This window comes from Rhinolophus sinicus, chromosome 15 (assembly GCF_057876585.1).
Source record: "Rhinolophus sinicus isolate RSI-liver-muscle chromosome 15, RSI-T2T, whole genome shotgun sequence".
Taxonomy (NCBI): Eukaryota; Metazoa; Chordata; class Mammalia; order Chiroptera; family Rhinolophidae; genus Rhinolophus; species Rhinolophus sinicus.
This window is the reverse complement of record NC_142515.1, coordinates 82,218,735-82,224,734: the sequence shown is the minus strand read 5'-3', so window position 1 is coordinate 82,224,734 and position 6,000 is coordinate 82,218,735. Positions and strand designations below refer to the sequence as shown.

General features: G+C 43.6%; 1 protein-coding gene across 11 annotated transcripts in view; it reads left to right on the top strand.

The window, feature by feature from the left end:
* The first annotated feature begins 1,012 nt into the window (after nucleotides 1-1,012).
* MARCHF1 (membrane associated ring-CH-type finger 1) overlaps nucleotides 1,013-6,000 on the top strand; it is a 639,638-nt gene continuing 634,650 nt past the window's right edge. For 2 of the 11 annotated variants that reach the window (XM_019737036.3, XM_074337795.2), the window contains exon 1: nucleotides 1,184-1,359. The gene's annotated coding sequence lies outside the window, so the exon portion shown is untranslated. The other 9 variants (XM_074337790.2, XM_074337789.2, XM_074337794.2 and 6 more) reach the window with 8 other exon arrangements.

Sequence of the window (6,000 nt, the reverse complement as noted above, 5' to 3'; positions counted from 1 at the left end):
ATCAGCCCCTTTGCTGGTGCTCTCCTCTGTGACCTGTTTCCCTCTGGGTCTTAGTGGTAGGTCACCCTGGGGATCTCAAGAGACTCTTTGATTGAAAAGAGAATAACCTGTCAGTTGTTGGGCTCTGTTCTCTGAACTGTGAGAGTTTGTAACATGAAGTCGCTGTAGATTGATGTAGGGCTGGATCTCAGATCTGGTGTGTGTGTGTGTGTGCGTGTGCGTGTGTGTGTGTGTGTGTGTGCGCGTGTGTCTGTGTCCATCCATTATTACAGGGGAATCTTCCAAAGTACTGAGGCTGTTTGTTTATTCCTCTAATAAAACACCTATTGCTATTATAAAGAATATTAAGCAGAAAAGAATTGGCAGCACGTCTTTTATGGCTCTCCATGACCTCCTTGTGATTTAAATTGTTTTATCAGCGACGGCAATCCTTGGGTGAAGCCACAGGAAGTCACCTCCAGAGTGTCCAATAGTATTTGGTAGGTAGGAAAGAAGGAAACACACTAGGGCCACGGGTGAATTTCTGCTCTTGGCGTCTTGCTTGGGAGCAGAGGTCTTGCGGACGGTATTAGTGGTTTCACAGGTCGCCGCGGCGCCTCCCACCCCCAAACAAAACAATGCTTTGCTTCAGATTATTTCGTCCATACACAGTACACTCTTTTTTCTTCATCCCTTCAGCTGCTCCATAGGCTAGACATCCTAAACTTTCTCACTGAGGCTAAGGCTCTGGAGTCCCAGGGGTTCTAGTTATTCCGCGGGCTGCGGCATAGGTGTCTATCACCGTGTTGGGGCGCAGGAGCTGCCGAGAAGCCAAGAAAACTTTCTCCTGACCCTGAGCATCAGCAGTCAGTGTAAACACCGAGTTAGAAATCTTTGCAGCAGCGACCTCACTTTTCGTCCTGGGGCTCTATGCCCACCACGCCCACCCTGCCTACACACACCTTGGGAGCCTCCTTTCCGCAGACCCATCCTCTGTACTGTCCTTGACTGCAGTTATCCTGGCCCGGCAGGTTCTGGGTGCGCCTGAAGCCTCTGCTGCCGCCTCCGCCCGCGTTGCGTTCCCCGCGTGAGTGCTGGATTATTCCAGTCTTTGAGCATGGCAGATTTCCACCGGATGACATCATGGGAGCTGAGTGAGTGCCGGCTGCGAGAGGGGGACGGAGAATGGGAGGGGGAGGAGAGGAGGGGAGAGGGCTGGGAAGCGGAGCCAGAGCCCGGCTGCCCGCCACCCAGCTGCACGTCCGCAAGCTGGGGAGGAGCGCTCCGCCCGCTATTGACAAAGGGTGGGAGGATGCCTGAGCCCCGGGATGCGCGTTGTGCGCAGCCGGTTGGCCGCCTGCGCTACTTCGCCCTCAGCCGGTGAGTGATTGCGAAGATCCTTCAATTAGCTTCACCGGGTGTCCGCACCCTCCTCCGCTCGCCTACCCAGGCGCCTGCGTCCTTGACCCCCCAGCGGGGCTGGGCATAGCACCAGACCCGGAGCACCGGCAGCAGGTGCCTTTGCCCGGTGGGTCTGCAGAGGAGCTGAGACTCCTGGCTGAGGTTCGTGGTGGGTGCTAGGACCCAACTCCTTGTGGGCGCCGCTCCGGTGAGTGGAGGCTATTGAAGCCGGCTACCAGGGGTCGTTTCCTCTGCTGGCATGCCTGCGCCCGCCCTGCGCGCAACTCGTTTCTGATAGATCCCCGTGCGCCGCGCGCTGTTTTCACCAGCTTGGTATTAGTCACCGAACCGCACCCCTCGAAAAGCGCGGAATCGATGAGAGCCACTTTACCGGCTCACGAGCTGCCGGTGTCGGCTTGCGGAGGACCGGCACCGACTGCCCAGGGAGGGCGCGCGCCACGGGCCACCGAGGGCAGCCTTTGTCTTGGGTTTAACGCTGATGCGCACAGACCTGAGTAAGGCTCTCCGCAACCGTCGAGTCGGATCCAGGTCTCGGGCACCCACCCGCCTGGGCGAGGGATGCCATTGTGTTCCTGCTGCGGGTGGAACTTAAGACGCTGGGACTTCAGACGCCTGAGGGTCCTGCGCCCACGGTGAGTGTCGCAGTTCTCCAGGCGCCGAGCGAGCTTCTTTAGTTCCAGGAAGTGAAGTGACCAATTGAGGGAGATAGACGCCCAAGCTCTGTTGTCCAGTGGTATGAGGGAAAGAGCAAACTTGGGGAGACTCACTCTCGCTCTTCCTCCTCCCCCCTCCCCCCGCCCCCCCGGTTTCTTACGTGCTTATCTCGAGGAGGATTTGTTGCAGGTGTGTGGAGTGTTAGGGAGATCCGCGTCTTCCTGGCAACCCCTGCTAGTCAGTAGTTCCACAAGAGGTTTGCTTGCTAAACAGTTTTGAAATCGGTATGTTTTATGACAGAGCTTTAGAGCTTAGAGAGAAAAGACTTGGAACTGGCTCAGGGACCTTAGTTTAGCGCGGTGCTGCGTGTAAGTACTAGAAAGCCAACATGCCATTACCCACGCCTCCTCGTTCGTTACCTGTCGGCTCCACACACGTTTAATCAATGAATTCCTTCTGTTTGGTAAGAGTCCAATTTTCAGATCACAGAGAAGTGACTGTATCTATTGGAATGTTTGATTTAAATGTCAATTTATTTACAAAAGAAACACTTTGTGAAAAAGGTGTACAGAAGTGAGAGTTTGCTACTTTGGGATTCAGTTACTTTTGGGGGAATTTCATCTGCTGCAATCTGAAATATTTAAAATTTTAAGAGCTATTTTATATTCATGAATTTAGTGTGTAATGAACGATCCATGAAAGGTGATTTTTGGTATACAAGTTTGATATTCCAGCATCTAAGATAATGCTAGGGTATAAGAAAGTAACAATTAGAGTTATAATTAAAAATATCATTTTATTTTTGTTTTCTGAAAAAGGCTGACTGGTTTTCCTTTAGATTGTTTATCTTTCTTTAAAGATCAGTGATCCTAGTGATGCTTTTTAAAAACAAAAATATCAAGGTAAACTTTCTTGAGCAGTGATCGCTCTTCTGATAAAGGTCTTTGCAGAACAGACATGATAGAAAATTATTGAGACAAGAAATGTGGTGAAAGTAAAAAGGAACTGGGCGAGATAATAGAGGGAGGTTTTACTAAATATAAATAAGTTGTGTGACTAAGATGGGTATCAGAGGATGTCACATCACTTGTGCTTTTGGAAAAGCTCATTGTGGCTTTTAGAAAAGCTCATTGTGGCTTTTAGACACTTGTCTGTCCTTCCCGGAAGTACTTAATTAAATGTTTGATTATGTTATGTTAGGTTGAGAGACTAACATTATGATCAAAGCAAGATCATCTTTATTCAGGATTTCTGGGGTTTCCAGCAACATTTTCTCCTGTGATTCAGAAGTAATTTTTATTCCATTGTTTGTTTTCTGACTTCCGATCACAAAGGGCTCTACCTGTTTCTTCAAAAGTTTTCTTTCTTTCTAACTTTATTATACTCATCTCTTTATAGTGAAGTTTAAGAAGCTTTACATGAAGGTACTTATAGGACCTGTTGCTCATATTGGCTGCTTTCCTTAAATATTGTAATAACAGAACCTCTTTTTGGAACTAGCAGAGTGAACATACTGTCTGCTGATGTGCTTATGTGATGTGGTGTACCTGACATAAAATATACATTTATATAAAATATATATAATCAATTAGAGAATCAGGCAACAAAGCAGGAGGTATATGGTATTTAGCTCATGGGTTTTGGCAAATAATATTTCCTTTAACAATAAGGTGTTTTACCCCCTGTATGTGGTAAGTAAAAATGTACTTTAGGGATAAGAGGTTATATTTTATGTCTGAAATCTTTTATTTCAACAATATCCAAGAAGGCAAAAAATGCTCTGGTCCTTCACTACACATACACCAGAATACTGACTGGCAACCCCTGCCAGTCATATAAGGAAAGTTCTCAGAAAGTGTAAGCATTTTATAAATCCATATGATTTGATGTAGTTGTTATTTTTTAAAACATATGAAATAAAATAATGTCCTTGAACTAGAGAATATTCTCATAATATTCTTTAATATTTCACAAATATTTTGGCTATTTTATTACACAAGGACTCTTAATTTGGAAAGAGGAGAGGAGGATGGAGTCGCATTAGAAGACAAAACAAACTATGGTATATTGCCCACAGTAGGCAATAGTGATGATTCAAGGTCATGGGACAGAGGATTATGTCAGAACACTGAGAGATTATCAAGAAAAGATTATGTACGAGGAATAAATTTGTACTATTTGGTGGTGTCTTGCTTTTGCTTTTCCAGTTTGATTTGAACAGATACTATAGGAAATCTGTAACACAGTGAAACTCTCTTCACCTTTCTTGAGGCAAAAATTATATCTTGAACTCAATGAGAAGGCTATTTCATGGGCTTTTCCATGGTATAATTCAAATTCTAGTTTAAGGATGCTTTATGGATCACAGAACATTGTGATTTTAACCTTTGTGTAGGCCTTCAATAAGGAAATTGGTCAGTAAAACCTTTTTGGCTAAAAGGTTTTGGCATCTTGGCTTCTTCTGGAATTATGTTAAGAGTGAAAACCAACAGTAATGGGATTGTTGAAAATATTCAGAAGTGTGATATCTTATTCATAGGAATAAGATAATGTTTGTCATGCAGGGTGTCATACGGGGTCTCAGCTCCCGCTCCCCACATAAGAATGCAGGATATGGTGAGGCCAAAAAGGAACACCCACGGAGCCATAGATAGGGGAGTCATACCATTATATTCTCGCTGGTGGCTGGGTTGGAGACACAGGAAACAGGAGCCACACAATCCCCAACCTGCCGTCTGCTTCTCTGCCAACCAACCTCACTTGCTTTGTTAACTGCAATCTACATTGCTAACTGCAATCAGCCCTTGCCAGTTGCTGCTAGCGTAACCACGACAGTTATATTAGTGGCCAATAGCTCCCAGCTGATGGCCATCCAATCACAGTTGATGGTCATTTACTACCCGAGCGAGCACCTTTCCATGTGAGGCTGAGGGCCTGGAAACTGCACTCTTGGCACTGTCCACACAATGTTAATGGTGTTTTTAAAAATAAAATTAAAGAACATTTGAGACAAAATCTCCACAAACCAAAATTGTTCTTTTGTTATATATGTTAGACACATTTTTGCAACTTGATGGACCTTTGTGATACTATTGATTCATTTTCTACTTCCTAGTGTCAGAATGATGGGCACAGGGTAGGAAATATGTGTTCCAGTTTTGACTTTTTCATCTGATGGAGGAGAAGTCTCTGAACCTCTTGAACATTAGTTTCATTTTACATTAAGGAAAGATAATATCTGCCCTGCCTTTCTCACAGTGAATGGTACATAGTAAATGAGCTAATGTGCAAAAGTGATTTTGAAAAAATGAGAAGAACTATCTAATGAATAGTATCTATCAGTTAGCTTTTTAACTTGTAGGTGTTTTCAGTTAAAGAAGTAAATTTATAGAGAGGTGAATCTAATTTCTATTTTAAACATCTGGTGTTTAGTGGCATTCTTGACAATTCTTTTATTACAGTTTCTCATAAGGTTGTTATGTATCTTTTTCACTGCATGTTTGCTGGCAAAAATTATTTTTTATGTGTTTGACAATATTTTTATATAGTTTTCCTTTTTAAAGAATATTTAAGCTGGGTATAGAATTTTTTTTTTTTTTTTGGCAGTTATTTTCTTTCAATCCTTTAACTTGTTATTCTTTTGACCCTGGCTTCTATCAAATCTGTCAGTCTTATTGTTGCTTTGAAGATAGTGTGTCTGTCTCTCACTGATGTTAAGATTTTTTTCATTTGTCTTTATTTTTCTTTGGTTTTACTATGAGGTTTCTAGGTGTGGTTTTCTTTTTTCTTTCTTTCTTTTTTTTTATGTATCCTCCTTAGAGTTTGCAGAGCTCTGGAATTTGTGGCTTGATGTATTTCATCACATGAAATTCACTGGTGAATTCTTGATATATAGCTCTGCTCTATTCTCCTTTCTTTTTCTGAGCTCTCAATTATATATTTAAC